The sequence below is a fragment of the Solanum stenotomum genome, chromosome 9, assembly GCF_019186545.1.
Source record: "Solanum stenotomum isolate F172 chromosome 9, ASM1918654v1, whole genome shotgun sequence".
NCBI lineage: Eukaryota > Viridiplantae > Streptophyta > Magnoliopsida > Solanales > Solanaceae > Solanum > Solanum stenotomum.
The window spans coordinates 33,489,082-33,494,947 of NC_064290.1; positions in this window are offsets into that span (position 1 = coordinate 33,489,082).

The following is a 5,866-nucleotide window of genomic DNA, read 5'->3' on the forward strand; positions in this document are numbered from 1 at the left end:
AGAGGCGGAGACCGATGAGGAGCAGATTGAGGTTATGGAAGAGAGCATCTATAGAGACCTGGCTTACCTGGAGGAGACGATTATACAGTCGGTGATTCAGACATTACTGAAAGAGACATTCATGGCAGGCCCTAGTGGATCAAGTGCTGCTGCTACTACACTGGGCACTGATGCACCGATAGACGCAACGACTTCTTAGATAGGACTTATCTTTACCTCCCTCTCTGTCATTTCTATTGATGTTTTAGTGCTTTATTGCATTTGAGAACAAAAAGATTTTTTTTTGTGGTGGGGTGAGGTATTTACATTCCTTCCTCTTGTTATTAGTATTTTGTTTATATATTGGGCTTTGTACTAAAATTGGTGTTTTTAATACTGTTTTATTGATGTTTGAGCTTGTGGATCCTTATTTTGAATCGAAATGATTTTTTGACCCTTCCAAATATTTTTGCCACCTCTTGTGAATCTAATTGTGGCTATTCTTGTGCAAATTTGAGTATTGGTTATGATCAATATCGATGACTTGAATAGTTCTCTTAATCGAACAAAACTGAATGTGCGGTTACGATGAGGCCAAATGAAGTTATATAGGCAATATGTGAACTTTTTATATCTCTTTGTGACTAGCCGATTATCGAATTGAGTCTCTTGTGATGAACATTGCACACTAGTGAAAGTGTGGGTTCTTGTTTGACATTGGTGTCAATGCCTAGTGTGACGAGCTTACAGTGAACCTTGTGTGATGACACCTAGAATTTTCCCCGTTGTTCCGGTTGACCAAGTGATGTGAGCTCTTGAAATGATTATAGGCAACAATTTTAAAGAGTGAAACAATTTGACATTATACTTTTTTTTGGCCTACCTTGTGAGTGTGTTAACTTTGCTTCAGCACCCTTTGAGCCTTACCCTTTTTTCTGGAAGAAACTTGATACAATTGTTTTTTTGTCCCTTCGCCCATAATCATCATGAAGTGTGGTTTTCTTGAATAACCAACTTCATCCAAACGACTAAGTTGGGGGTATGGTGAAAAGAGAAGGTAGATCAAGAAATGTGAAGAAATTCCCCTCTACACATGGTTTTAAAAAAGATGGAACCCCTCCATATATAAAAAAAAGACAAGAAATGAAAAAGAATGAAAAAGTTGTGAAATAAAGTTTCAAAAAGAAATGGGGTGTCCAAAGTTTCAAGGAAAAGGTATAATGGGGTGATTTTTTAGCATGAATGAAAATGTTGAAGAAAAGGGAATAATATGTTGTTCATACCACATTTCATGAGGATAGCAGCCAATGAGCCTTAATGACAATACCTTTATATTCAGCCCCATTACAAGCCTTGAAAAGACCTTTTTGATCTTGAGTGAGCTGACACAATTGTTAATTGGGAAATAAGGGCAAACCTATGGGTCAAGTCATGCATGTGTTCATCTTTCTGAGTGTGAGAGTTGTTTGTGATTCTGGAACTAATTTGTTGAACCATTGTGTGTGAATATTGAATCATTCCTTGTGTGAGGGCATTTGAGTACCTTTGTTGAGCTTGTACTTGCATTTGAAGCAAGTATTGTGAGCTTGAGAATCTTTGATAATGGTGAGTCACAACTTGAATATTTGAGTGCACAATTGATCCTTTCATGATTGAGTCTTGTGTAGTACTATTTGAGACATCCCTTTTTAACTATTGAACTTGAGCTTTACTTAAGGACAATCAAAAGTTTAAGTTGGGGGTGTTGATGAGTCCTAGAGTTGGACTCATTTGGGGCTCTATTTGGATAGATTTAGTGTCCTCAAATACTTATTTTTTTAGCATGGAAACTAATTTGCAAAAAGGAACGAAGCGAGTTGAAAGAACGAGGGAATGAAGGCCTGGTGATCGCCAAGTCCCTTTGGCGAGTCGCCGAATGGCCATTGCCTCGCCTAAAGTTCCAGTGTGCCAGTCCCCGAAGGAGAAAATCAAGTTGTCAAGAGAAAAGAGCAGTCGGTGCATCACCGAGTGGTTCTGCGATGCAGTTTTGGATTGCCCAAAGTTAAAGAACTTGATGATACTGAAGGCCAAAACAAAAAGAAGATGGAACAAACTAAGGGGCAGATCGCCGAGCCTTACTTACTCCGCTGAATGATCCTTCATAGCATATTTTTGGCTACTATAAATACGTTTTCGAACATTTAGTTTAGAGAGCTTTTGTCATTATCAAGTATCTTATTTTCGAATATTGAGTATTCTGAACTGAGAGACAAGTTTTTCTTCAGCTTTGAAGAATTGAAGTTTTTCCATTTTTGAGAAATTAGAAGTGGGTCTTTGAGTTTCATCAATTTAGACCTTTGTAAAGATGAAATTAATCTAACCCATATGATGGAAACTCAGTTTGGTAATGATTTTTATCTTTTTATGATGTCTAGCTAAAACCCAATTCTTGAGGTGTGATTATGTGATCATGGGCTGATTTAGCTTATGTGTATTGCTAATTGTTAGTTTAAATGTTGTTTAGAAGTGATTTAAATAATTAATTATGGTTTAATTTAAAGAATTGTAGTTGCAAATGCAGTTCTACCTTCGTATTTTTGGCTTGCTAAAAGTTCACACATTGTCTATGCAACTTCATTGGCCTCATCATAGCCGCACATTCATTTTGTTCAATTAGGAGAACTATTCAAGTCATTGGTATTAATCACAACCGATACTTAAGTTTGCACAAGAACATCCACAATCACACAAAATAGAGGTGGCAATTTTTTTTGAAATTTGGGTCAAAACTAAAACCATTTCCATTCAAAACAAGGGACCACAAGCTAAAACATCCACAAGATGATTAAGATCAAAAGACGATCAAAACACATATATAGATCACAAAACCCAATATTCACAAACAAAACATAATAGTAGGAGGTAGGTATGGAAATACCTCACCCCACCCATAAAAGAAAAACAGTTTTCCTCAAATGCAACTAAAACAAAGATAATCAATAAAAAGAACAGATATGGAGGTAAAAGTGATCTTGTCTACTCAGTCACTCCATCTATCGGGACATAAATACCCGGGCAACACTCGGGGGATGGGCATTAGTGCCTGGTGTAGCATCAGCTGAGTCTGCACTGGGCATACCATAGTAGTGTCTCTTAAGGATGCCTGTCGGGCAGACTAAAACATGGCACCCTCTATGTCGGCCAGAGCATCAAAGCCAACTACATCTCGCTCCTCAAGTTGCTCCTCATTGGTCTCGGCCTCAGACTAAGCAACAGCAACATCCTCCAAAATATCATCTCCGATCGTAGTTGGAGGTACCTTAGTACAAGATGGAATCTCAGTACTCGGATCATTGGGGATCTCCACCGACCCAAACAGCGAAGTGAAGTTTTTGTAATTCAAATGGTCCAAATCCTTCCTATGCTTAGAAACCTCAGCTTTCAAAGTTGTAACCTCCGTAGTCACTCCCTGTACTCTATCACAAATCATTACTCTTGCTATGAGAGCATCAATGGAAGACTGGAGAGGTGTCAGTGCAGCTGTGATGGCTCTCTCAATCATTCAGGGCACCTCGGCCTCTAGCTGTGAAGCTTGCACATCTGTAGAATGGGTTAGGTGCCCCATCTTGAGGAGCATGGCCTGAGTGATCGGAAGCCTGGATATGATCGTACTAGTAGTAGCTCTATGGGGCTTGGAAACAACATAAGAACTCGGGGACTGGGTAGGAGTGGAAGTTGATGTACCTGAAGGCTCGGAGGCCGGAGTACGCAAAGCTGCCTCTGCAGGTATAAAATTAACGTCAACCTCCGGGGATGTAGCAACCAGAGCTGCTCTCCTCCTCTCAGCCTAATCCCATGTGTAATTGACCTCTTTGCGACGAATGCCCGTGGAGGATGTAGGTGTAACCTCAATATCCCTCTTTTCGTCAAGAGGAACTCCAACCCACCGACACAACTATGTAATGAGCACTGGTAATGGAAGGGACATTTGGCACTATTCTTCCCTCATGGCAATCTCCTACTCTATAATTAGCCCTAAGATCAGACTCTTCCTGGCTATGAGAGATCCGAGACAGTCTCCTTTTGGGTGGCGGAGTATGGACTCATTCTGTTATGTCATGATAGAACTGCTACTGAACCCAAACCAGTACCGAGATGCTATGTACAAATCCTTCTTCTCAATAGGTGGCACGAACTTAATCAAACATCGAGGTGGTGTAAAAAATGATGGGAGCTAGCCAGCACTTCAGGTCATCTAGAGTCTGTCTGAAGGCACTCGCATTCATCTTTATCAAGCCCTTCACCGTCTTCCCCCGGACTACCACAGACTCCACCGGTCTGAAGGCACTCACATTCATCTTTATCCTTGGGGACCAGGTCACTATAAGCTAAATAAAACTCTCGGACCCATGTAGAAATGTATGGGCCTCAGGGCCTAGTGAAGACCTCGAACCTGTGGAACTAGAGAGTGTCCCACACATTACGGTACCTGTCTACTACTCCATCCGTTGACAACGTCTTTTCTTCTAGAATGGTCCTCAAACCGACCTAATTTAATTATTAGTCATGGCCGGACGATCAATAGAAACTTGGTTGTCTTGAGGAACTTGGTCACCTTGAGGACCTTGAGGATCTTGGGGAGGAACTCCCTCATTCACAACCTCTTCTTCCACTCTCCTTGCGGGCGTCCTTCTTGTATTCATATCCTATATCCACAAGAGAAGGATTAGGAAAATGATACTTATAGAGCTAAACTCTAAGGCACGACTTTAGGAATAATGAAAGAAGTGTAACTTCCTAACGTCCTGTAGCCTCTCACCTATAGATACGTCACGACTCACACCGATAAACAAGACTCTACTAGATGTGACTTGTGAGACATCAATCCTAAAACCATTTCCAATTTTTTTTTCTCTGATATCATGTTTGTCACCAGCCAGGGCACCCCTAGATGCGACACGATGTACAAGACTTCGAAGAGCCTCATATCACCCTCATATAAGCCTCATAGCAAACATAACATTTGATATATAGAAATAGTGTGGAATTAGAAACACATTTAAATTCAAACAATCAAAACTTCATTTAAAAACACTTGAAACACAACAGAAGTCTACTGTCTTACATATCCATCTAAAAACAATATCTTGAAAACTAAAGTAGGGTCACAACCATTTACAATTGAAAAGTCTGATAATAGTCTTTTACATGAAAGAAAATGAAACTTCAAGTACTTGTCCTCGATCTATGAGGACATACCATTTAGTCTTGGACGATCTCAATCCAAGCCTTAAGCCACGAGGAGGGTCAAATTGAGTGCCGATCCCTACATTTGTAGTAAAATAAGAGAAATATGGGTTAGCACACAAAAATGTACTAAGTATCATGACTACGCAAAAACATGCTATTAAACATGCATTTTGGTTGGAAACCATGTATTATGTCACTTTTTAGAAATATCATGTACATTAGCAAAAGAGACAAAAAAAATACAAGTATAATTATCATACAAATCATAATCTGATACATTTGAACATTCACCTTAAGTAACCCTAAGCTACACTTGTGGAATGTAAGGATAGCATCCTATACTACTATCCCTACTAAGTGCCACTTTGAGGTCATGTTAGATGAACTTACCATTTCATACTTGTCTCCAATAAATACTATTGCATAAGGAACACATACATTTCATAAGTCTTGACAAGGAAGTAACTCATAAATACAATCTAAGTATAGCATGCATAATCTCATTTAAGAATATATGAGTCAACATTCTTCATTAGCTTCAATTAGAGCACTTTCATACATTAGTGACTAAGACATTATAGAACTCACTATGACCCTTTCAAAGCCTACTCATGCAATGCATGGATGGCATCCCACACTACCACCCACACTTCATATA